This window comes from Kogia breviceps, chromosome 18 (genome assembly GCF_026419965.1).
Source record: "Kogia breviceps isolate mKogBre1 chromosome 18, mKogBre1 haplotype 1, whole genome shotgun sequence".
Lineage (NCBI taxonomy): Eukaryota > Metazoa > Chordata > Mammalia > Artiodactyla > Physeteridae > Kogia > Kogia breviceps.
In genome coordinates, this window is record NC_081327.1 from 43,077,211 (window position 1) to 43,103,367 (window position 26,157).

Sequence of the window (26,157 nt, forward strand, 5' to 3'; positions counted from 1 at the left end):
GCGAGAGGAGTCACAGGCCAGTTGGAAACAATGTGAAGAACGGGGTTATTGGGGAGTAATTAAAGAGAGAATCAGAGTTTGGGAGCTGGAAAACACCTTTGGAGATCGACTTGTCCACCCTCAACTTTGAGTCTGTTGGCACTCTGGAAAAATAGAGCAGCGTTCATTTCCGTGGGGAGGGGGGTGGGCACGAGGGAGAGCTGAGACGTTTGTTAAAAGAAGAGGAAGGCCCAAGTTAGGTCAGTAGCAGAAAAAAAAGTAATCATGGCAGGCTAGAGGGAAAAGAACTTTCTGGAAAATGGTCCTTTCTCCTTTGGATATAACTGTGTTATAATGATGGGAAAATGCCTAGAGGGCAAAGATCACAGCCCGTGCCTGGTGTAGTCCAAGAGTGCATTGCCTGACGCAGCGGTGCACAGTATGTAAACTGGTTTACGTGAAACTGGCTAGCAGGTGAATCCAAGAGGGTCCTCCCCCCTCTCCCCGCCCTACATTTGTGTCCTTTAACTGGCCCTGAGGACTCTAAAAGCCACTGACAGATAACCTCAGAGAGGACAGATGGCCCCACTTGGGCCCAGGGAGAAGGCCTCTCCCTCAGGCTGGGGCCTGCATGGTGGAATGCATGGAGGCAAAGCACGGAAAACAACCTTAAGCCTTGAAGGTAGATAGTGAGAAAGTTACAGGTCATCTTATTTCATTCCCATGCTCTGAGATCCTTGGGGAAAGGTCACTAAATAAATAGAGTATAATTTAGAGCTCATGCTAGCTGAGGAGCTTGGTTTCTTTGCCATCGAGCAGCAGGTGTGTTTGTAGAGTTGGCCCCTGGAGCCCCCTCATTCCTAAATTCAGGAGGTGTCAAGCCTTCATGTTCTTTTAATGGCTGTGGTTTCTGGATAGGTTTCAAGGGGAAACCCTAAAAATCACGAGCTCCAGTAGGCTGGGTTGGAGAGGGAAGCCTGAGTGAGAGGGCAGAGACTACATCAGAGAGGAAAACATACACCTTCCAGGGTAACTTGATCAAGAAAGGCCGAGGCCAGGAACACGGGCCTGTTCCTTGTTACCAGAACAGCCATTAGCGGCATGAGATTCTGATTCCTTCTTGTTACCCAACCCAAAAAGCAAATTAGGGAATTCTAAATAATTTAAGGCTTTCAAGAATAGGGTCATTGGAGAGAGGTACATACCTGGATGTTTGCACACCTGTATTTGTGTTTCATTCTCTTTTGTGGAGACCCCGAAGGCCCCCTTTCAGAGGCGTGTGGCTATGAAGGCCAAGAGAAACTTTTCCTCTCCCCTTTCCTTAAATTACAGGACTAAGGAGATTGTCTGCGTTTAGTTTCCAGCATGTTTTCAGAGAGCGTGTAAGTGCCTCTCAGAATGGGCTAGGGTCGCACTTTGTTCTTTTATTTAATTACACAAGTATTATTTAACAACATGGGGCAGATGCAGAAGCAAGCACTTTTACACTTTAGAATCAGTCCTTTTGGAGGCACAAGGAATTAAGTGACTTGGAGACCTTCTGTCTTGGTGACATGGGTCACGTCCCTTTGCCAGCTCTCTTTTGAAATGGCTGCATTTTCTATTGGATGGAGCTGCTATTTTCCAGTTCTCTGGAGAACAGTTTTGATTGACAGGGGACTGTTGAGAAACACTTGCTAACTCTTCCAAAATAGAAAAAAAATCTGAGCTGCTTCCCCAGCCACCTGAAACTTTAATTTTGGTTTTTCCCTTCCATCTTTTATTTGCACAAATGAATACTCAGGGAGAGTGGAAAGGACCCAAATAAAACAGTATTCTCAGCAGGCCTCTGTTTGGCTCTTTCCAACAGGACAATGCCCTGCCTGCCTTCTTGCTGTTTTGGGGTTGGATTTAACTGCTGTATCAGCTCTGTGCCAACTGGACTGCCCAGTGGCAAGGCGCTAAACTAAGCAAGATTTCAGTTTTCATCATTATGACTTTAACTGATGATTAGTAGACACTCCCAGGACAGTACTGGCTCACCTTGGGTGACCCAAAGGTTGTTAGTTCATTAGAATAAATCTGTGATTGCAGACTACTAGTAAAGTCTTATCTGGGACTGGTGATGGTTTAGCTTGGTTCCTTCAGTTCTAGTCACAAGTGGTGTCCAGAGGGCATGTCCTTATTTTCACTGTGTGCTGTTGTTCCTTTTGCACGTCTGGGCTTTTTTTGTTGTTGTTGTTTGTTTTGCTTCTGAAGTGTTAAGTGTGAGAGGCTAGAAATGCTCCAGGGCCCAAAGCATATCTTTATCTAAGAAATAATTTTTATTGCAGGGTTGCAACAGTCTCATGTTAAAAAGTAAATATTTAAGTGACTAAGCAACATTTTATAAAAGGGTAGGGACTTGCTCTAGGGGAAAGAAAGTGAACTGTCTTTACGCCCACTTTTTAGAGTAGCTTAGGGTTTCGTCTCCTCCTCTTACAGGGGAGGCAGTGGTGATTCTGGCCTGAAGAAACTTGCAAGCTCCATCTCACACTTCCCTGTATTACAAAGATAATGCACCTGATGCTGAACATTAGCAACCTCAAGAAGTACAGTATGTGCTGTGGTTTGTACTTGCATTTGTTATTAAAGTGGTTGCTTGCTCTTAGCCTGGCCCATTTCTGTAGTACTTGGGCCTGTTGGCCTTCTCTGGTTCCCAAGGCTGGTGTAATTAACTAGGGTAGGGGTGTTACTGTAAAAATACAACGTGAAGGCGGATTCCATTACAGTGAACTTCAGAGGGCCATCGAAATGTTCTGCTATGAGATTTTGGTTGTACTGGTGGTTGTTAGAAGTCACAGCAGAGCTCAGAACTACCGTCCTCTGCCTAGGTTCGAAACTGTGGTCAGGGAAATGGAGACCTAGTTTTAATAGAATCCAGATAAGGGAATTCCTTTGCAGGAGCTAATCTCAGTCAAATATTAAAAGGTGTCTGTTCTGTCCAAAGCAGTGTCCCGAGTCCTTCGACTGCTCCAATTGAGGAACAAAACACACAGAAGCTAAGATTGAGTCAGACTGCCCCAAGGGAGAGACCCAGGCAAACATTTTGGCTCATTGGCAAGCCACTCTCAAAATCCAGATTAAGGAGGAAAACTACAAAATCAACAACTGTCAAATTTCTTTTCTATATGAGTTAAAGTTGGCTGCCAGATTGTTCCCTTTGAACATGTGCGGACTGACAGTCAGATGTTAGAGGGTTGTTTTGTTTGCTTTGTTTTTAGCTAATAAAGTAAATGACTCTTATAGGGACGGGAACTGGGGAATTGGCAGCAGCATTGTGCTAAAGCTTCAGAAGCAGCGGGACAACGTGAATGCTTTTTTCCTGGTTTTCATTCTTTGGGGCAGGGGACACGATGGTGAGGACGAGGCCCTGAGTGGTCTAGCAGTGACGTGTGTCTCTAGGGAATTCTTTGCCTTAGGGAGGTGGCTTGGCTTACTTGTCACTTTCAAAGGTGATTTTTCGTTGGATGTTTCCGCCCTTCTTTCACCCTTAATTCCTGGAATTTCTTGCTTTTGCAAGGATAAGGGTGTGAATAAAAACAGGGAAAGAGACATAGAAAGTTTGCTAAGTGGCAAATTTGACTTCATTTCAGAATAAGACTTCTGTGCTGTTGGTTTTAATCCCAGACAGGGCCTCTTAGCAAAATGCCTGGGCTTAATCTGCCTCTTGGGTGAGCCCTTCTCCCTTCCCACAGGAGGGTCACCATGCAGTCTTGTCAACACGAGGATTAATGCACTGGAGGTTTTGATGTGTACCCCTCCAGAGAGGCCTTAGCTGGCCTCCTGGGGGTGGGGGGGGGGTGTCTTAGGTGATTCAGCTGCTTATTCTTTGAATTTTGGTATTAACACATGTGCCTGCTCCAAGATTTTTCCATCCTCTTCCCTCCCTGAAGTCGGTCTGAGGCTTCCAGTGAAGGGAGGAGTGGGGTATGCAAAACATGTTCCTCGCGAAGATGGGGAAACCCCCGAGTCCTCTCTCCTCCTATTCTGCTAATCACATAATGGCCTTAAAGGCTTTCTTACATGATTATCTTGTCTTTAATTTTAAGTGGGTCTTTTGGGGCAACAGTTGGGAGTTTGTGGAGTATCTTCTGTCATCTGTAGGCAGACTCTGAACTGGGAAAAGTGGCTCCATCGGACGCTGTGAAAAGACGGTGGAATTTTCATCTGCTGCCGATTTCACGCACTGTCCTGAAAGTGATTTCGGCCACAAACCTTTGATCTGAGAGTGAAACTTAACCCCCCCTCGTGTGCTTCTGGAGGCAGGAGTTGGTGTCTGCTCAGACCTCCTACCCTTTGTGTGTGTGACTGAGTGAGTGAGTGAGTGAGTGAGTGAGTGTGTGTGTGTGTGTGTGTGTGTGTGTGTGTGTGTGTGTGTGGTGGGGGTGAGTTAGCCAAAGAGAAGGGCTGAACTACTTGTGGGTCTTTGGTGGTGGGCAAAAAAGCAGTTTTGCTGGGTATGTGGTTGTGCCTGATTTTATCCAGGAACGTGACTGGAGAAAAATTCTTCTGGGAGTCTATTGGTTGAGCTAGATTTTGAATGAACTGTTGCCTGGTGCCCATCTCTGTTGTAGGCTCTGCATTTCCTTATGAAAATTCCAGTTCACAGCCAGCTCTCTGTCTTCTTTGAGTCTCCTTAGTGGAGAGGCCAGAGTCAGATGAGCTGAATGAAGGAAGACAGGGGGGCTTAATTCGATACTTGAGTTCAGGCCTCATCCGCCCCCCCCCCGCAAAATTATATATATATCCCTGTTCAGATATGAAGTCTCGATTCAGTATATAAAAAGCCCTTTTCAAGAGTTTAAACCCCTGTAAGCCTGTAAAAAGTACAGATGTATAGCCATCAGCTTACTTGCTTTCCACACTTACGGTTTCTGAGCGGCCTATTTTGGACAGCTTTTCTCTTCCTGACATGTTTGTCCAGTGAAAATATGCTAAAGAACACGTGTGTGCCTTTTTTTCTCCTCCTCAGCAACTTTCCTGTCTTTTTTTTTTTCTCTTCTTTTAAACAGTTTTTCTTAACTGCTCAAGAAACAATGTAAGCCTCTTCCACCATTTCAGGCCCTCTTCCTAAAATGCTCTTTGGCTCAGGGCCTTGGTTCTTAATGTGCATTTGGCTGGTAGGGGGAGTGGTTTTTGCTTGCCTTGTAACACTGACGCGTTTCCCAGTACATCTGTGTCGTTGCTAAAGCGTCGAGTCAACTTGTGGACGCTTAAAGAAGAGGCCCGTGGATTCAGTGTGTGTTAGAAGGCTGATGTCGCTGCAAAAGCAGCTGCTTTCAAACTGCTCTTAAAATGTAGTTGCAGGTAAAGAGTGGCAGGGGTGAAAATTCTAGGTGTTCCCCCACTTTTTCAAAGAGGAGGTGAAGCTGGTTTTTCCTGCAACAGGTATGAAACCAGAGGTAGAGGTATCTTTGGGGAAAGCAGAGAACTTTTGCACCTTTTGGGAAAGGACTGTCAGTTTATTTTTCGCTTGCTGGGGAATCTAGTGTTTGTCCAGACGTTGGAGATATTGTCTGATGAAGGAAATCCTGGTGCAAACTCCTAAGTGTCTAATTGGAGGAGGTGCGATCTTGGTCATTGGTGAAAGAAATGAGATAATTACAAAGTACGACAGGGTAGGGTTCAGGTCAGGATCAGAGTGCTGCTTATGAGTCAGCCCTTGAAATGGGGGTGCTGGTGTCCACACTCTGTTGCCCTGGGAGAAACAGAGATGAATCAAATGAGCCTGCATTTTGGGAATTCTGTTCTCCACTCTGCTCTAGTCTGGGACCCCTCTGCTGGGGTCGTAGGCGTAGGACCTGGCTCTGTTCCAGCCTGACGGTGTGACTGTGGACCCACCATGCAACCTCTCTGAGCCGTATTACTTGCTTTCTCTGTAAAATGGACATAATGCACACCTTACACCTAAGAGTGGGAATGAAATGAAACAGAAAACAAGTCTTCCCGGTGCATATTCGGTAGCCTCTCTACAAATGTTAGTTCCCATCCGCATGTCCTTTCCTTTATGTTTCTTTTGTCCCCGCCGACGGCCCTGGCTCCCTTGTTTCCCAGCACCCTGGAAGAAAGAAACTAAAAGGTCCAGTGTTTCTTCTCTTCTTCCCTTAGGGGCTGGGAATACAGCCAACTCTTTTTGACATCCTGCAACTGCGATCAGGAGTGAAAGGGTCTGAAATTGACACAGTGTCCCTGTCCTCCCCAGCCCTCCCCTCACCCCTCACGTGCCCCCCCCCCCCCCCCCCCCCGCCTGCCACCAAGCTGGCAGGCGGCCTTCCAAGTGAGCAGCCCACTCAATGACCCACCTAGAGAGGCCTTCCCGGACTGGCTTGTATATGCTAATAGGCCTGACTTGTCCTGGCTTGTTTGTCGTGATTTGTGGAGGCATTTATATGCAAATACTATCAACTTGCTGAGTTAATTATCATTTGCCCTCCCCCCCCCCCCCCCCCCTTCCTGCACAGCCTCCCAGCCTGGCTCTGCGAAAGGGGCTGTTCGCGTTCATTCCGGAGCTCTTCCTGTCTTGGCCTCCTCCGTCCGCTGCCCTGTCCCCTTCCTGTCCCTGCAGGCCTGCTCACAGCTCCCTCACTGCTCTGCCGCCGGGCGCAGGAACCTCTGTGGTCTGGGCTGGGGAACTGGGCATGCCAGTGGCTTGCCCAATTCGGAGCCTCCGCCGGAGGCGTCCCTCTGCATGCAGTGCAGGGTCAGGCTCGCGTTGCACGGAGCTTTTAAACCCCATTTTCTGCCGAGTAGCCTGAAACACAGCTGCCCAGACCTTTCAGCCCTTGAAACTCAGTCCTCAGTCTGGTGAGAAAGTGAATATAGTTTTAACATTATTATCATTACTTTCATTTTCCCACATCGTGAATACCACTGAGACCCGTTCCCAATCCTGAGCCCTGCAGAGAAGCCATTTTGCAAAGGGGTGCCCCCCTCCAGCCCCCCGCCCCCGGAAACCGCCCCTGAAAAAGGTATGGTTTCGTGGACCTCATCTAGTCCTTGCCTGGTTGTGTGTGGGCACGGTTGACATTTGGGTTTGATAAGTTTTTGTTGGGGGGTGTCCCTCACTTCTTCAGGTCAGATGCCAGCAGTGAGCCCCTGCCCCCCAACTCCCAATCAAAAGTGTCTCCCGGAATTGTCACTGTCTCCTGGGGAGGCAGAATTGCCCCCCCCACCACCACCGTTGAGAACCACTGGGATAGACATTGTATTTGCTTCTCTTGGATAAAAAGAGGGCAGATTTGGGCTTCCCTGGTGGCGCAGTGGTTGAGAGTCCGCCTGCCGATGCAGGGGACACGGGTTCGTGCCCCGGTCCGGGAAGATCCCACGTGCCGCGGAGCGGCTGGGCCCGTGAGCCATGGCCTCTGAGCCTGCGCGTCCGGAGCCTGTGCCCCGCAACGGGAGAGGCCACAGCAGTGAGAGGCCCGCGTACCGCAAAAAATAAATAAATAAATAAATAAATAAATAAGAGGGCAGATTCCTCCCACCTCCAAGTTAGACATACTTGTCAGGCATCCTCTGAGATACTGATTTGACATAGCTGATATCAGATGTTGCCATTTGCTTAATTTTATGGTCTTTTTAGCATCTAAAAATTAAGACTCTTTCCTTTTAGGGCCTGGTCATGGGCTGGTGTTTGAGGTTGTAACATTTTCATCCCCTGGAGGACCAGCCCATAGAAATAGAACCCATATGTAATTGTACACTTTCCAGGCATCACATTAATAAAAAGTAAAAAGATACAGGCGGAATGAAGTTTAAAATGTCTTTTTTTTGCACAGCCCACAATATCCCACCATTCTCAGCTCAGCGGTTGGGACTCACCCCGTTTCCAGAGCTCAGGAGCAGTGTATGGGCAGTGGCTACCATATTGGACAGCTCAGCCCTATCTGGGATCATTCTGGTGGTTGCCACCATATTGGACAGCTCAACATATCTAGGATGATTCATGCCCTTTCCAGCTGTGGGATCAAACCATTTTCTACAGTTCCAGAGTCTGGGAGAAAGTTTTTTTCTTTCCTTAAAAAAAAAAAAAAAAGGCTTTGTGTTTATCCTCTGCAGTGTAGGGCCTTGGCTGCACAGACTCAGCTGTGTGGAGTGGAGGCCGAGGGGGCGAGGCCTCTAATCTCTAGGGAAGCTCCCCCCGGCCTCCAGCCTCCGTGGGGGAGCGCCCTGGGCCGGGCCTGGGCCGAGGGTAAATGATGCCGAGGGCTCAGTGTGCGCTCTCACACGCACAAACTAATGGTTTGGGTTGATTTTGTGTACAAGGTCCCTTTTGTTGGAGAAGGGGGTGAAAGTCCGCAGCTGTGACCGGAAACGGGAAGGGCCTACTGGGATGACCTTGTTTCGGAAAGTCTAAATGGAACACTAATGGCAGAGATCTAAGACGGGTGATGTATGTGTGTGTTTGACTGGGCCCAAAGATAAGGTGAAGAGTATTTTAAAAGTTACTTTAGTGCAACCTCCCAGATAACCATAGGTGGGAGGCCAGTTACAATTTATGGCGAGCTGGTAGTCGGGCCTGTGTCTTGGCCTCATTTTATCTTTTGGGTCCAGGCTCTGTAGTTTAACTGGTGGTGCTCTGCTTGTTTATTTTATCTTTTTTGGAGGGGGGAGGGCAGTGGGGGCTGGTCAGGTTTGGCAGTGAAGCTTAGTGGCATTTTATAATGCAGAGAGAGCCGTTCATATTTCTGCTCCTGGGTGCTTTGGGACGCGCCACTGCCTGCTGTCCCTAACAGTAACGTCCCCTGGGCGTTGCACCGTAGGGTTTCCAGTAGCCTGGAGTGCAGGCCCGCCCCCTGCACGGTGACGCAAGCCTGCCAAAGATGTGACCAGGGCAGAAGGTGTGGAGTCCTTAATATAGCCCCGAGCCCCAGGTTTCTTTCATCTCTGAGGTCAGTCAGCCTTTTCCTGTTGCCTCTAGAGTTACTGGGCCGGCCAGCACACCCCGGCACGCTTTGCTAGTGAACAGAGAGGCTTCGGGTGGCGAGTTCCTGGCCGTGTCTGGACAGCAGGTGCTCCCGGGTATCTTCCGACGCCCAGTGGGACCCCTGCACTGAGCCGTTCCCTCAACGCTCCCTTTCTTAGAACGTAAAGAGATCCTAAAGTTTACGAAGTCCCCACGGCTGGATGCTCTCCTTTCTACCCCAGTATCCCAAGGAAGGACCTTGCAAACTGCTCCCGAGCTTTGTTCTTGGAAAATGTATGATCTTGAGCTCGCGGGGACTGTGCTCTCCATGCTGCGTTTTATCATCGGGTTGCAGCATCTGCAGCAAAATCTTGCTTATTTCTTGTTTGTACTTTGACTAGGTACAGGTTTCTTTGCGGGGGTTCTTTCCTGAGGGGTGATAAGGATAAAATAGGAAGTTCTTCTGAGTTTTGGACCTATCTACAAAAATAACCTCTTGATTGGTAGATTGGAGTAGGTTTGTGGATAACTTTTTTTTTTTTTTTTTTTTTCCTGAGGGTGGGTGATGCGGTCTAAGGTTCCTTCAGGCTTTTCGTGTTACCAGTCCCGTAAGCCACTGCCATCTGCTTTAAAATTTTTATTTTTTCATTTTAAATCCTCAAAGACAAAGGGACCTGGAAGCTCAGACCTGTCCTGCCACATTCCTGAGTAATTTGGTTTTGATTAACCCAAGGAGAAAAGTTGGTTTCTCCTAGCGACCGAGGGGATCAAAGCACCAGGAGGGGCAGTTCTAATACATGCCGTGTTCTCCCCCCCCCCCCCCGCTTCTCACTCCCCCTCCCTGGGCGTTTCAACCTTCCCCCTCTTTAGAAAGCCTGAGCAGCAGTTATTTCCACTTTCTGACTCTCAGAGAAGTGGAAGTGTGTCACAGAGCTTTGGATGGACAGACCGGGGAGAAATAGCCCCCCCCCCACCATTCCTTTCTTCCTAAACTCCTTTTCCCCCCACAAAGCTGCAAAGCACATTCCTGTGCTAATCCTGCTGCTGGAGGAATGCAGATGGCTGTAATTGTGCGCCCCAGGATGGGCCTTCCGCATCTGTGCAGCTTTTCTTCTTTGAGGAGGTGGCTAAAAAGTTCATTTACACGGAGAAATGAGACTGGCCTGCGATCCCTCGTGGTAGGACGGGCACTGTCTCATAGGAGAGGGGCCGTGTCTGTGTCCCCTGCCCCCTGCTCCCCTTCCCTTCCCATTTTATAGTGTGTGTATTTGAGGGTGGGGTGCGGCGGGGTACCAGCCTCCTGCTGGGCAGATTTTACGGGAAGGGCAGTTAAAAGAGAGAGAACGCTGCTCTCTGTAGTGAGAAATCCAGCTGGAGGAGGTGGCAATCCTTGTATTAAACCACAAGAAACAACCTCTTATTATTTTTCAAAGAAGTCGATTTGGTCTCGGACGTGATTGATCACATTTTGAAAGAGGATGTGTCACTCCACTGGCCTTGTCCAGCTTCTGATTCACATCTGGCCTTCTACCTCCCCTCCCCCAACCCATTGCCCAATTGCAAGTGTAAGTGATTTGGATACTAAGATTTTTCAGCACAATTACAGTTAGACTCACTTGGGAGTCTGTACGTTGTAGCTTTAGGGGGGATGTTCAAAATCGACAAGAAAATTCTGTCTGGGTCCTATTCAAGATCACTTAACTCCTGGCTGAGTCTGAAGTTGAAAGACAGACTGAGTTTCTAGAATAGCACCGTCCAATAGAAATACAGTACAGGAGTTACATATATAATTTAAAATTTTCTAGTATACACATTAAAAAATATTAAAAAGAAACCGGTGACATTAATTTTTATTTATATTTTCTGTAGCCCACTATATCTGAAATGTTATCATTTTAACATGTAGTCAATATAAAGAAAACTATGAATGGGACATTCTGCATCCTTAAAAAAAAAATCCCACATGTATTTTATACTTCCAGCAGATCTCATTTCGGACTAGCCCCCTTTCCTCGGCTAGGTATCCCTGAGGGGTTAGTGGCTGCCTATCGACAGGGCAGGGCTGGCATTTCAGGAGGCTGCCCTGGGCTCTTCTGAGGCATCCGATTGATGGAGCTGAGTCACCCACCATCTCTTGGGACCAACTGCTTCCATTTACTGGGGTTCAGGGGTACAGGCTGCATCTACACAGTTTCTTCTGTAAGAATCGCCAAGTCTGCTGACATCCTTATGGGGTTGTTAGGAGGCAAAAAATGTGATGCTGCTGTGCAGGTGTTTTTTAAACGCTTTCTTGACACACAGGTGGGAGGAGGAAGTATCCACCTGGCTTTGAGGGCCATTCCAAACAAAGGACAGCAGAGGGGCGGCAAGGTGGTCCCAGCCCTGTGGGAGAGGGCAGGACAGCCTTCATCTGTGTGAGTTCTGGTGGGCTTATTACAACAGTCGTATTGCTTTATGCGTCACCCCTTGCTTTTTTGTGCCCTCAGAGTGGCATGGCTGCAGGGAGCTTCTGGAAACCATCCGTTTCACCCTGTCCGTGGTGGCTTATTAGTCCGTGGTGGGACGGGGACCTTGGACGTGTGGGTGATCAGTGCACCGTCCTCTCTGACATCACAGAGGCTTCCTGGTTGGTTGACCTGGGCCGAGGCGGTGTGTCCCTTGGAGGGGCCCGTCTTTTGGAGGCTCCCGTGCTGCCTAGGCGCTGCTGTTGTTGGCCCCCAATCCCAACAAAAGACCCCTTCTCTCCTTCCCTTAGTGTTTATTTGAATTTCTGAGTTTTCACATTATCATGTTGCCACATAGTGTAGCCCTCTTTCCCTCTCCAGGGCCAGTGGTCTTCTCTAGTTGGAGGTGGGGAAAGAGGGAGGCAGAGGGTGATAAGGAAAAATCAGAAACCTCCTTGCACATGAGGATAAGGGAAGGGATACGACAGAGGCAAGAAGTCCCACCCTAGACCTTTTTTTTTTTTAAGGCTGTTCGTACGTTTCTCTCGTTCGCTCCTGAAGGGACTTCTTCTCAAAGTTGGAGGATTTAAGTCCTACTGACATGGCTCTCGCCTGGCTTCTGCTGGCGGAGAGAGCAGCTGTAGGCCTGTCCCACAGAGGATGCGCCTTCTCGCAGAGTGGCGGCTAAGTGCTGGGGTTTTCTCGCTATCGATCTCAGCGTCCCTTAGTCGATGCATATGTGATAAGAACAATCTTCCTTCACCATCGCTGTGCCCCGGGCACACAGCCAGCCTTGGCCAATGCGAGGCCCTCCTCCGGGAGGACAGTGGGAGGTGTGCCCCTGGTAAGCTGAGAGGCGGGTGTGGGTTTGGGGTTTTAGGGAAGGAGGTATCTAATTCCCTCAAAGGGCCGGCCTCCCGTGCAGGCAGGAAAAAACCCGTGAAAGCGTGAGGTTGCGTGGCCCCCGGCGCCGGCCTCTGCCGGGGCTGGAGGAGTGCAGTGGTCTGACCCTGGGTGAAAAGTTCAAATCTGCATTTAAAAGGAGTGCCAGGACCGCCCCCCACCTTTTACCCCCAGTCAAGTTGAAACTGTTCGAGTATTAGAGGCTATGGTCAGGTCTCGCGCCGGGACATCAGACAGCTCCTGGTTCCCTTCTGCCACAACCCGATGATGCGGGAAGCTGTGTGTGTGTGGGGGGGAGGGTCTTTTCTAAGGTGTCGTTCTTGGGTAACAATAATTGTTGAGGGACACCACCCCCGACTGGGGGAGTCGGAAGTTTGTTCCTTGGTCCGACGCTGGGTGTTTAACCCCTTTCTCCATGTGCTCTTGGCAAGGCCTTTCCTTTTCCGACCTCCTCCCTCCAAGGCCACCGTGGCTGGTGTGGAGGCACTGGCAGGCCTGGGGGAGGGGGGAGGCAAGGTGACGTCCGTCTGGTGGCCACGGTCCCCTCTCCAGGGAGGGGCTGCTCCCTGTCTTGGCCTTGTGGTTTAAAATGCTCTGCTGGGCCCGACTGGGGCAAGTCGGCCAGCCCCCTCCTCCTCTGTGCCCATTGGCAGTCCTGAGCCAGGGGCACCTTGTGCTTTTCTGGAAGCTTCTGTGGCCTCAGTGGGTGGAATCAACATGGGGCCGCACGGGGTCAAGGAGGGCGCGGGCTTGGGGGTGGGGGGAGCAGGGGTGGTGGGGTGGGAAGGGGAGCCCGGCCTCCACCGGTCTTCAGTCCAGGAGAAGTGACAGAAGTGCCGTGGCAGCCTTCTTCCCTTCCCCCCTCCCCCCATCCTGCTACCCCGCACAGAAGGGGGCCTGGTCACAGCCGCCCGGAAATCCCTGCACTCGGGCCCTGATCTGTTTACTCGAGCATTAGGTGAATGTAAACAGTTCAGCCTCTCCGATTTTATATCCCTAAAGGGTCTGAGTGTGAATACAAATGGGTATTAGGCCCCTGCGGTTTCAATGACTGTCCCCACCCGCTCCCTTGCTAACTAGCAGGTCTTTAACCTGCCCAGAGGAAGATAAGGTCCTCTGCAAAACCCAGGGCTCCGGGCGCCTCCTTTTTCTTCTCTTTTTGGTTTTGAATGCTGAGATTCAAAAGTGGTTTTGGGAGGCCCCCATCTGTAAGACTGAATGTTGAAGAGAGCAGAGAGAAGGGCTTCTGTTAAGGGGAAGTCTGTAGTTATTTTGATCTCTTACTTGGGGAGGAAGAGAAGTTTTCTGTGTTCCCGTTACTTTGTCAAAAGCACTTGCGAACGTTGACTCTTTGCTTAAAGTAATACTTTCGCGCCGATCAGGTGGTGTCGTATATCTTTGTTTCATTCTTTCTGAATCTCTTTTTCTTATTTAAAGCATAGTTGGGAACTTAGGCTTTTGGACAATCCTCCCTGTAAGGAGGGTGGTCTCGGGAAGGATCTTTCGGGTCGGTTTAACACATCTTATTTTCTCCCCTACTGGGGTGGGACGCATACATTTTTCTTTTCTTCAGGAGATCATGGGAACTCAAAGTCTTGAGGGTCATGCCAGGTCACTTTACCCACAAGGTTCTAGAATATACATTGTGTTAGGGAGCTGGCGTCCCTTCTGAAATCCCCGTACGCTCACGCCCCCACCCCTGACCTCTCCCGCTCGACTCTCCCCGCCCCACCCCGTTCCAATAAGGGGCTCCCTTCTCTGCAACCAGAGGGCCGTCGTGACCCACAGAGGAAGGAGCAGAACGTCCCCCCCCACCCCCGCCTCGTACGTTTGCGTTCTGGTTCATGCGTTCAAGGCCCGGGCAGTTGTGTCCCTGCGGTGGCGCTGAGTCCAGTCACGCCATCACAGGGGCATTTTAATTAGCAGTGCCTTAGTCATTAGTGAGTTATTGTTTTTGTCTGGAAACACTTAAGTACTGTTTACTTGATGTCTCAACGAAATGCAAAACAGCAATTAAGCAGAAATTTGTTGTACGAGGCAGGAGCCAAAATGGATTGTCAGAAGCAGGTCTTGGTTGCGCCAAACCAAGTAAAATCGCTCTTCCCTTTGGCATCCTGATAACTGGAACACTCCGAGTTCTCTCTTTCTGCAAGACCTGCCCTCTAGACTTATCTGATAGAAATATTCCGGAACTTCGTGTCTTCCTGTGTCCTGCCTTCATTGGTGTGGATAGTTAGGTTCGGTGAGGTGTTAATGTTTACCTTTTTCTTCCCTGGCCTTTTGGTCCACTACCTGGGATATTTCAAAACGCTTTCCAGTGAAGATCATCAGTCGGGAGAACGTGCATATCCTTGTGTGGTGGCGGATGGAACTCGAGTCTGTTTTCTTTGTGCTTCTTGAGACCAAGTGCCATTGTTAGTCTGATAGATAACTTCGCGACCCCTTGAGAGGGTTGGGTGCTGGGGTAGATATCCCTTTTACGTAAGAAAATCTTTTTTATAGATTGGTGAAAAAGGAGCTAAAATGAAGAATTCTGGCTAAGGCGGAGCCGGAGAGGCACTAGAATGAAAAGAAAACAGGTGCGTGTGAATTGCCTGCAACTTGGGCAAGAATCATTGACCCCAAAGAGAGGAGTAGCTCCTCGCTGAGTCAAACACATAGACAAATGGCCTCTGCTTTGGTAGGATTCCCGCCCCCCCCAGAATCCAAGGTTCATGGAAAATGGAATCATGTGAGGAAGGCCGAGGGGCCATCTCGGGGGTCAGGTTGACTCTTAAATCACATCATCCTGGCTTCCATTCCAGGAGACAGGTTGGTGTAAAAACTCTTGGTACCAAGTTTGTCATTGGGGACCTCAGTTTCTAACTGCTCGGGCTCTTGTCACTCCCTGTCTGTTGTCTGTCTGTCTCTCTCTCTCTTTTCTTCTTTTCCCTTCAAACAATATCTTCTGACTTCCAGATTTCTGATAAATTGATAAGAGGCATCGCGTGAGTCAATAGAGCTGTAGACACTTTGCCAATATAACCCCGGCTCTATTGATCTGCCAGTAAATTAAAGTCTTACTTAGAGGCTGCCGATATTTCTAATCTCCTGCCTCACCAATTACATCCTCCCAGCTACCTGGAAAGGGGACTTGAGCCTTTGAACCTTTATTTGTTGTTGCGAGCAGGCCGCTGTCCTTCCATGGACCTGGGGGCGCTTGCCTGCTTATCAGGTAGGAGGAGGGGGAGCGTGGAGGAAAATAAGCCAACTTAACTCCTTGCCTGGGATCGGTTTTCATGCTACAAGGTTCATTGGTAAAAATTTCTGGAAAACAAATTCCATCGTGGTGGTCACGAACATTTTATCGCAAGTCTGCAGGTCACTCTTACCCTTGACTTTGCCCCAAGTTTGGAGGTAGAGAAACTTGACAGTAGATGGTATTGGGGGTCTCCCTGGCATGTTTGCTGGCTCTCTCTCACTTGAAAAAAATGCCAACAGCTTTCCTCTTGCACTGAGAGAGAAGGAGAGTTAGGATCAAAAGCTGGCTTATTAGTGTTTGTCGCTTTTAAAAAATACCCAAGAGTTTGGAAAAGAACAGAGGAGGGGTGCCCAAAATAGGAATGGCTGGAGGCCCACGTAAGTGCTCACTGCTTTTTTGGGTTTTGCTCTGTAGCCGTCTTGCGTTCTCATTGGAGCAGAGGCCCAGGGGAGAGAATTCACTTCTTTGTCCACTGTCGCTCTTACCCTGGGGTCCTCCCTGCCACTCCCCCTCTGCCTTCTCACTCACTCGTTTGAAGTCAAGTGACAATAACAACTGCTTCAAGAAGTCACCCCGCAACAGTGGGGCTCCTCGAGCTCCCTCCTGGGGTGCCCGCTTGCCACCATGGCTGTGGGAGCAGATCATTTGTCTGATAAGCTCTTTCAAGTCCTGTTTGTGTGGTTGACTTCGGGAAGAAATCTCCAGGTAAATGCTGTGTTCTCTCTAATGCTCCAGAGCAAAAAAAATCAATGGGAGGGATAATTTCTCCTTGTCCAGCACACACTTCTCATGTGTTTCTTCCCCGAGCGGCGCTCAAGAAATTTTTAATGATAAATGCAGTCCTGGAGTCCCATCGCTTCCGCAGCGTTCTTCAGGAGGACGCGTTAGGAGGTGCCTGGATCCCCTCTGGGAGGAAGAACAGCTCAGACCCTGGGGCCTGGGGGTCTTCCTTCTGCCTTCTTCCTTTGCTTACCTCTCATGTGGGAGAGCTGAGTGCCGAGCTGGGGTCAGGTAGTGGGGGGAGCTTGGTCCATCCGCTGGCTGAGTTAGGGATGGATGGGAGGTGCACCTGGGGGTCCTGGGGACCCAGGAACTGGGCGGGGGGAGGCGTTAACGGCCTCCCCTGCTGCCAGAGGGTGACTGGATCGGTGGCCCGAGGGGGGCGGCAAAGGATCCTGCTTCAGGGCCTGTTAGGTCTCGGGCGCCCTGGCCTGGAGACAGCCTCTCCACGTGTTCACTTGGCTCCCTTGGGCTGAGTGAGTGAAGAAGATGTTAGACAAGGAGAAACCCCAGGAGGTTGGGATTGACTTTCCCCTTTGTTTGGATTGCATTGTATTGTAGGAGGTGTTTAAATCTTGTTCACACCTGTCGAGGCTGAGGCCTGGCTTTGAGAGCGGTTTGTAACAAGACTTCTGTTGTTGTTGCCGAAAAGGTTTCTAGCTCACGATAGAGGAACTTTATTGTAGCAACTTGTTAATGTTCAATTAGGCAAATTCTGGGTGCCCCGGGGCAGTGGAAGGGCATGCTGGCTCTCCCTGGCTGCCCACGGCCCCTGTTGGCAGGGATGGGGCGGGAGACGCAGAGTTTTGTCCACAGGCTCCTCCGGGGGCAACAGGTGGGGCCCTGGCCGAGGCTGCGAGTCCTTCCGAGGCGTCTGAGGTTGGTGGCGGGGAAGGGAGCAGGTTGATGCCAGCCCGCCCTTCAGTGTCACAGTCTGGTGGCACTTGCTGGCCCTCCCGCCCTTGGCTGTGGCACCATCATGCCCAGTCCACCTGCGGGTTGGGAGGAGGGAGGGAGGACCCCAAACCTCACGCGTGGCGGCTCCGGCATCCTGCCGTCCCGGGCTGTGGAACCCTGTTATCTTTCAGGATCGGAGCCTGCCTGGCCACATCTGGGTATGTTCTCTGGCTTTGGTCCTGGCGTGATTCCTCTGGAATGACTGTCCCACCCCTCGATGGGCAGTGTCTTCCAGCTCCTGGTAGACTGAAGCCTTGACTGTGGAAAGGGAGAGACAGGAAGCTCATTTCTCTGCTGGGAGGTTTTCTTAGAGGTGCGTCCATTCTGCCTCATGAACACGGTGGGCTGACAGTTGTCTTTTCACAGTGGAGGAAAAGAAGCTGGAGCTTGAAGGGATTGGAGTTGTGCTTCTAAAAAAGGCAAAAAGGAGATGCTCAGGGGGTTCCTGCTCCATCCTGTCCTCCCCTGGCCCACTGTCAAGGTGCCTGGGACCTGGCAGCCGGGAAGGAGGTGGGAGGCGGCTGTGCCTTCCCCAGCGTGGTAGGGAGTCTCTTGTGCTGGCGAGGCCTGGCTGTAAAATATTGGCCCCCGTGGCAGCCTCTCGCCACGCTGTTGAGCGATGAGGAGTGCAGGGCAGCCTGCAGTGTATTAAACACTAGTTGAGCACAGGAGGGGCCGTATATCACAGGAGAGAGATAAGCAAAGTTCTCTGATAGTGGATCAATAAAGGTTAGTGACATCATATCTCAAAGTGAGGGAACCTGCTTTCTGCACAGCCATTTATCAGATCACAGCCTGGAAGGACCTTAACCCCTTTCTGGCCACATTTCTTCTTACTGAACACAGAGAGACGGAAACTCCTTCTGGGAGCTGCGGGGGGGTGGGGGTGGGGTGGGGGTGGGGCGGAGGTCCACTCACCGCAACACTGTATTTAACGACACTGTTAAATACACGTGTGCAGCTTTTGGACATAAATGCCTTCTGCAGTTAGCATATTACTCCCGCACCGGCTTGGGCGTGCCCTGTGCATTTATGGAAAGTTTCTTAACTTTGACATTTGTGCAAAAATTCCCATTAAAAGGCAGTGCTTCTACAGAAGTCTTAAGGCTTGGCCAGCGTGTTATGGGTGCACAGCTGTATTGATGTTGGACACTCGGGGGCTGGAGTTTGTGTTTGGTGTCGGATGGTCAAGCAGTTTTACTGGACGAGACTATTAACGGTTGTAATGAGCCTGAGAATGATTGGTCCTTTTTGCCTGTGGTGTTCTAGATATTTACAAGTCTCCCAGTGGGCTGGGATCGGCTAACTGTAAGCTGGAAGGGCCAGATCTGACCCGATGCCTGTTTTGTATGGTCTGCGAGCTAAGAATGGTGTTTTTTTTTTTTCTTCCTAAGAATGGTTTTTACCTTTTTAAATGGCGGGGGGAGTCCAAAAAAAGAATGTTGTTTCATGACACATGAAATTATGCAAAAATCGTACTTGTGTCCATAAATAACATTTGGAAAACAGCCAAGCTTGTTCATTTATGTGTTGTCTGTGGTGGCTTTCATGCTATAGTGACAGAGCTGAGCAGTTGCAATAGAGATTGAACGGCCCACAAAGCCGAGAATATTTACCTAGCTCTTTACGGAAAAAAGTTTGCCAATCTCTAGTCTAGCCTCTAATATCAAATCCACTGCTAACTAGCTGTGTGACCTTAGGTAAGTCACTTAACTTCTCTGTTTCATTGGTCTCTGTAATAAAATCTTGTCTCTTGCGTACTCCAGGATGTTCTGAAAGTCAAATGAAAATTGGTGAGCGATGCATTTGAAAAATAGCTTGTGTTTGCACGATATTTATTATTCAGTTAGCACACCTTTCAGCATGTATATCTATCTAAGACCGCTAGGATGTGGGGACTTGCCTTGTGGAAACCTAGCACCTGGCATGATAGTTAGAGCTTGTCTCATCCCTGCGTTGTGTTGGGTGAAGTTTGAGTCTCTTTGTCTCTCTGAAAACTTGAAGACATGCATCTTCCCAGAGCGAACATCTTTTGCTTTGCAAGGGAACATCAGTTTTCCTCAGCGACTGCTGAGATTTTTATCCTTAAAGAGTTGGATCGCTTTTCTTCCTTCCCACCGGTGATTTATAGATGGAGAGAGCAGGCCTTTTCCTGTAGGTCTCTGGCTGTTTATCTTTTAGGTTGGGCCCTGACAATATGCTGGCTGGGTTGTTCGCATTGGCCGGGGCGTTTGGGGGCGAGATGCCAGTTCCAGAGCCCAGGGGTGGTTGGGGGACGGGGGAGGCCGGAGATCCCAGCCCAAGGCTAATGGGCTGATGTCCAAGTGGAAAGTGTATTTTCATTGAGGAAGTGTAGGTATTAGTGGAGCCTGGATTACTGTGTGATTGTGCTGTCAATACTGCCATATTGAGTCTGTGAGAGCCCGCACAATACGGGGAAACACTTAGCTCACTACTGCTGCTTATTGAGAAGCCAATAGTAATTTACTTGCTGACACTTGACATCAAATCCATTCCCAGAGGTGGAGCTCCCTCAAACGACAATGGAGCTCCGGCTTATTCCCGGGGCCCTCCCACCTTGGGGGCCCGGCGGGGGAGCGCTGGGGGGGATGCTCCTGTTTAACTTCCAGAGCTGACAAGACGTTTTCTTCTCCTCCTAATCGCTCTTGTCCACGTCGTCTTTCAACAAGTGCTCAGTGGCCCCCTCTTCATTCCTCCCCGGGGGTGTGAGTTTTCTGCATGTGGGAACTGTCTCCTCCTCTTCTTCACAAAGAAGTTGGTTCCTTAAAATGGATACGTGAGGAAATCGTATGAGGGAGAGGGCCTAGCAGTGTCTTTAGGAGATGGGCGGGCGTCTGGGGGAAGACCAGGAGGGTGCTACGCTGGGGCGTAGAGACACCCCGTGGTACCCGGGGCAGGGGGCTGGACCTCCCTGTGCCTGCGGGCTCGGTGGGGGGGGGGCTGGGGAGGCGGGGCGTCTGACTCCAGAGCTGCTGGGGTCGGGCACAGCTGGACACTCTGTTCCTTCCGTAACTAGTCCTGTGGAGTGTGTCTGCAGAGCGTACGGCGGCCTGATTGAGTGTTTTTACACGGCCAAGTCATGTAGATGCCTTCAGACCCCAGATTCTTCTCCCAATAATCAGCTTGCACATCAGGGCAACTGGATTCAGGGAGGCATTTTGGGGGTGGCCAGCCCACGACTCCCACTGGCTGTTCTGGCCTCACTGAGCGCCGGTGCCACTGGGTTTTTGTCTCTGCGTCCCCATGCCTCGGGGTCCAGTCCAGAGATTTCTTTTCTAGTGTGTCTTACGTGGATTTCTCTGCAGCCACTTCTTGCTGGTTGGGTGAAGGGAGAATGAGGCTTGCGTTGTGATGCTTGGAGAATCCCAAACCCTTTCACCGTCACCGCGGATGGTGCCGTTGCCCGTGGGTGGGGGAGGGAAAGCAGGGGGAGGAGGCCCCGGCCTGCGGGATATCGTGAGGCTCTGTGGCGACCGGCCAGCTACTCCCTGGAGTCCGCTGCCTTCACATGGAAGGTACCGCCCATGGGAGACTGTCCTGCCTCACCCCTTCCTTGTCCCTCCCTTCTCCTACCTTTCCCTGCTCACCCAGCCTCCTCCTTCCTTTGCCAAAGACTCACTTATTTCATTCACCTCAAGCAAAGCAGAGCAGCGTGGAAGTGAGATGAGGGGCCTCGGACTGTTTTACCTTTTCTCCAGTGACCTTGATCAGACCCAGCATCTGATGCCGATCAAGGCAGCCTGTGCCTCTGCTCTTGGTGATGCACCATGCCGGGGACGATGTTATTTAATTATGATAATGCTTTGTTATAGGTTAACTTTCTCTCAGAAGATGACAGCACTTAAAGGAGGTCATTCTACCCCGTTTACAGAAAGCTGGTGCCGCTGCCCACACCCCCCAACCTCGGGCCTGTCCAGGAATGGACGTGCCACTCAGAGCTCTTCTGCTTTCTCTCACCGCCTAGCATAGGTGAAGTCACACTGCCTGGGACCGACACGATGTGTGTGTGTTGTCAGAGCGACCTTCTCCCGGTTGCTCCAGGCTCTGGGACCAGCGTAGGTGGGGGCAAAGCGACACGAAGTGTGCCTGGTGGTTTTGAGGTTGTGAACCTGAGCTGTGATTCCACCAAACTTCAGATGCTCCCTTTAACCCTTGCCTAAGCCCAGCTTTCTTGAACACAAAGGGACCATCTTGAAGGATGCCTTCGGGGTCCTTCTCGGTCCAGATTATCATGGGAGGGAGTCCGGAAGGTGCCTGGACCTGGCAGGGGCGGCAGGAAGCGTTCTCATCAGCACGGTGACGTTGTCCCAATTCCTGGGGGAGGTTGATCTCGATCTGGCTGTTCCTCGGCTGGTGGTCTGGGTGGATTGAACGGCAGGGGAAGGTCCACGCAGGTGGCCATGCCGGTTCCTGACCAGTGTGGAGATGGGGAGGCCTTGGCTTTGTCCAGGACGGGTTTAAGGCTTCGGATCATGTAGGTGCAGGCTCACACGCCTTCTGGAATTAAGGGTGGGACTTTGTGCATTCATTTTCATCTTCAAGAGACTCTCCAAAGTCTGCAACTATTATTCTGACACATGCAGTGAAGACCTGTGTTTTAGTAACATCTGGGGAGTTGTCCTGGTGTGCTTATCTCATTTCAACTTAAGTTTCTGGGACTTGGCCCTTTTCTTCAGCCTCATTCTCACAGGCCGAGTCCGGGCCGCATCCCTTTGTGGCTGAACTCCTGCAGGTTCTGAGGAATCTCCAGTCCACCCTTCCTCTGCCTCCAGGCAGCCTCTATCTGGAGATTTCAAAGTCGTGGCCTGCAGGCAAAACCTGGCCTAGAGATGAGTTTTGTTCAGCACCTATGGTATTTTAAAAATAGACATACTTCAACATAAAAATCTGGATTGGAACCTTCTCCTGGGAAAAAAAAGTGGGGGGGATTTGGTACTTCTCGGACCTTGAGGGCGAAAGCCAGCTAGAGCAGTGACTGCCCCTCTTAGAAAGGACGTGTGCTTTTTAGGTTGCCAGGGTGGGTCCCTGTCACAGGTGTACCTTACACCTGGCCAGCTCGCTCACCCGTGTTCCCTGCTGGTCCTTGCAGGTATGTGCTTTCTGGGGTCACTCTGTGTACACATTACCGCAGAAACTCTATTGCAGTGGTTCTCAAAGGGGCCGATTTTCCCTTCCCCCCCGTCCCAGGGGGACATGTGACGATGTCTGGAGACACTTGTGATTATCATAACTTGGGGGGAGATGCTACCGGATCTGGTGGGTGGAGGCCAGGGGTGCGGCTAAGCCTCCTACAGTGTGCGGGACAGCCTCCCACCCCCATAAAGAACTGTTCAGCCCAAGGCGTCAGTAGTGCCAAGGTCAAGAGACCCTGCCCTCTTTCCTTTGTCTCCTTCTCCTGATCGGGAGCCTACAGTGGCTCCTGGATGCCTGGCATTTTCCACCTGTCTGCAAGGACTTGGGAGCCCTGTGGCCGTGAGCCCGGCCCCTCCCGCTCGCTCGGCCTGCTTGCCCCATTGAAGCTCCCAGGGTCCGGGCTGCGCTGCAGGTTGCCGCCGCCTCTGGCCTCAGGCTCCTGCCTGCCCTTGACCTTTTGTCCACTTTCTCCTCAAATGTTGGAGGACGTCTCCAGCGTTCTAGGTGCTGGCACTCTTGCAGTGGGGGGAGGGAACCATCCTTGTCTTCATGGAGCTTATACTCCCTCAGCACACGTAATTAGTAAGAAAAATGCGGTGTTTCCAAAGAGGTCAAAGGCTCTGGAGAAAAAGCCGAGCTGGGGAAGAGGAGTGCCGTCGTGGAGGACAGTGGTTTGCAGGTGAGGAGGGCCTCGGGAGGGGACGCCGTGCGAGCAGAGGCTGGAGGGAGTAAGTGATGGAGAGAGTTCTGGACGGGGAGAAGCTCCTTCAGAAATCCTGTGTGCAGCGCGCCTGGCGTGTCTGAGGAGCAGGGGGCCCACGTGGCTGGAGTGGGTGTGGGAGGGGGACGGGGTACATCCTGTAGGGCCTCGGAGGCCACTGTGCGGCTTTCTTCTCTGCTCTGAGCCAGGTGGCCGTTTCGGGGGGATTTGTCCGCAGGAGCGACGTGACCAGGCTGGCGCTGGACAGCCTCTCCCTCTGGCAGCTGTGCTGGGCGGAGGGTGGCAGCACGGACACCAGAGGGAGATAATTGCAGCCAGCTGGGCAGGAGGCGGCTCTGGCCAGGGCCGTCGCGGCGCAGGGGTGAGAAGTGGCGTGTTAGTGTCCCGTGGCTGCCAGGGCGAAGACTCATAAGCCGAGTGGCTTACAACAGCAGACGTTTGTTTTTTTCACAGTTCTGGAGGCTCCAAGTCTGAGATCAAGGTGTCAGCAGGGCCGTGGTCCCAATGAAGGCTTAGCCAAGGGTCCTTCCTAGCTTCCATTGGATGCCAGCAGTCCTTGGCTTTCCTTGGCTTGTAGCTGAATTCCTCTAACTTCTGCCTCGGCCTTCACATGGCCTTCGTCCCTGTGTGTCCTCTTCCATTCTGAGGGCACCAGTCATTGGATTTGGGACCCACCCTCATGCAGTATGACCTCTACTTAATCATACCTGCAAAGAGCCGATTTCCAAATAAGGACACATTCTGAGGTTCTGGGTGGACGTGAAATTTTGAGAGACACGATAAGCGGTCACCCTTTGAATGTATGTTGAAGGTGGGGTGTGGGGCAGGAGAGAAGGAGGAGGAGTCGGGGATGCCTTGAGTGACTGGAAGGACGGCTGTGAGCTTGGCCGGGCCCCTCGGCCCGGAGCCTCAAGCCCCACCCGTGGGGCTGCACCTTTCCTCGTGGCTCTAAGCCCCATCGATGTTCTATTGAGCTACTACACGTGCGCTCGGCGTCGCTGTTCAGGCCCCTGAGTTAGCCACTCAGGTATTAAACTGTTTAATTCTAAATAAATTCTAAATAGAAGGGAGAGGTGTCAGGAAAACGGGAAAGGAATTTAAGAGGCTTCATTTTTCAAAGCCCTGGAGCCTGTGTCCATTCCACTAACCCCCACAGTTGATCTGTAAGGTCTGCATGCAGGGTGGGGACACGTCATCTTTTTTGGAAAAACCAAGAGGCTCCGTGTCTTAAGAGGATCACCTAGCAGTTGGTTCAGATCTGACTTTGAACTCCAGTGGGCAGGCAGGCCATCAGGTGGAAGAGTGTTGGGGGGATGGAGTGGGGGTGGATCGTAGGGAGACGGTCTCTGCTCCCTGCCCCCCCCCCCGCCTCACCCCAGGATGGCTCAGAATCCAGACAGAGGGAGGCCTCAGGACCACCTGAGTGCACGATGGGGACCCAGCCTCTGAGGGCCTGTATGAGGAAAGGGAAACAGGAGCTGTTCTCCTCCTCCTGAGCTGAACGGGCTTTTCCGTAGTTGGCAGAGTGTGTAGAGAAGAAGGACAGATCAAGATGAGCTTCTGGCCGGAAACTATTTCATGTAGCAACCAGACATGCTGCAGGCAATGCTCACGATTGGTTTGTTGGCTGGTGTACAGGCGACCCTACCAGGAGACTGTCCTGTGCTCTCAAAGGCTCTGGTGTTTGAGAAGCCAGGGACTGGATTCGTGCTCTGCTTTTACCTAACTGTGTGACCTTGGGAAAGTTACTTGGACTCCCTGGGCCTCGATTTCCTTGTGGGCAAAAGAGAATCCGTGCTAGCACCCATCTCACAGGTTGTCAGGAGGATGAAACCAAGTGTGTAGGTAGAATGTTTATGGTAGTTCCTGGTGCATAAAGCTATAGGTGTTAATTGTGCAGTTACACTTCATGCTTTGTAATGTTGTCCCCACTTTTAGCTAGATAGAATAAGAAAGAAAAGGACCAATGACCATGCCTGTGACTGCCTGACCTTACCCTTAAACTAGTCAACAGTTGAATGGAAAAATGTCTAGCCCGTGCAGGACATTGAAGAATCACGGAGTCGAACCCAGCATTGGAGGTCTGAACTGACCAGTGCCACTTGATTTCAGTTTTGATAACTTTATTGCCGAGTCCTGGTTGACAAGCGCTGCCGAAGTCAGCATGGTGGGTCTGGCCTGGGCGGCTGGTTTCTCAGTGGTTTATTCCACGTGTTCTACGTTTCCCACTTTCTGTGTGTTTCAGAAGCTGTCGCATACGGTGAGGCCATTCCTGGCCCTTCCGGGCTGCGTGGGGAATGTTTTTCTCTCCAAATTTAAGATGGAGACCTTTTGTTTTGAAGCTCCTTGTGAGAAATCAGAACTGTATCTTTATTGTTTCATAGAATGATAGCCGTGTTGGGCCTCTTTATGGTTTCCCGGGGCGGTCTCCCTTTGATCTGGTCTGAAATTTGGTCTCAATCACCAGGGAAATGTTCTTCCAATGTAAAGTTTTTGTATGTGGGTCATTATATTTATTTAAACAAATTTTCAAATAAAGTATCCTGACATCTCTGTAGAGCAATCGGGGTGCTGGTGCCTCTCGTACTGGGTGACAGTGGCCTATCCCACGTTTCTGGGGTGTGCTCTTTCTTTCTCTTACATGCTCAGCTCCCAGACCAAGAATGTGAAGGGTCCGTGTGAGATGTTGCAGGGTAAAGTGGATTTCGTCTTTCAGTGATGATAAGGAGTGGTGATAGTCAATTCCCATGGAATGTCCGCGGCTCTTTCGAAAGGTTAAAGAGCTCGGTTTCCGACCCAAGCAGAGTTGGAACGTACATTTTTTAAAAAGTGTTTATGCCCTGCCAGGAATGGCAGACAGCCCTCTCATTTTTCTTACCAGTGAACTAAACAAATAAGCAGTCCCAGTTGTGGGTAGATGGAGGGAGAGATCTTGAAAAGGCCGTAGAGAGAGGGGACGGGGCGGGTGAGCCTGAGCGCGCTTTGAGAAGCGGGGCGCGGGGGCAGGGCCGTGGGGGCAGAGCAGTCTCTCTAGGAACTGGGTCAGGCCTTG

General features: G+C 50.9%; 1 protein-coding gene across 3 annotated transcripts in view; it reads left to right on the forward strand.

Annotated features, from left to right (window-relative positions):
- The window catches only part of ZFHX3 (zinc finger homeobox 3), a 253,340-nt gene that overhangs the window by 11,092 nt on the left and 216,091 nt on the right, over positions 1 to 26,157 (forward strand). The gene's annotated exons all lie outside the window — the stretch shown is intronic.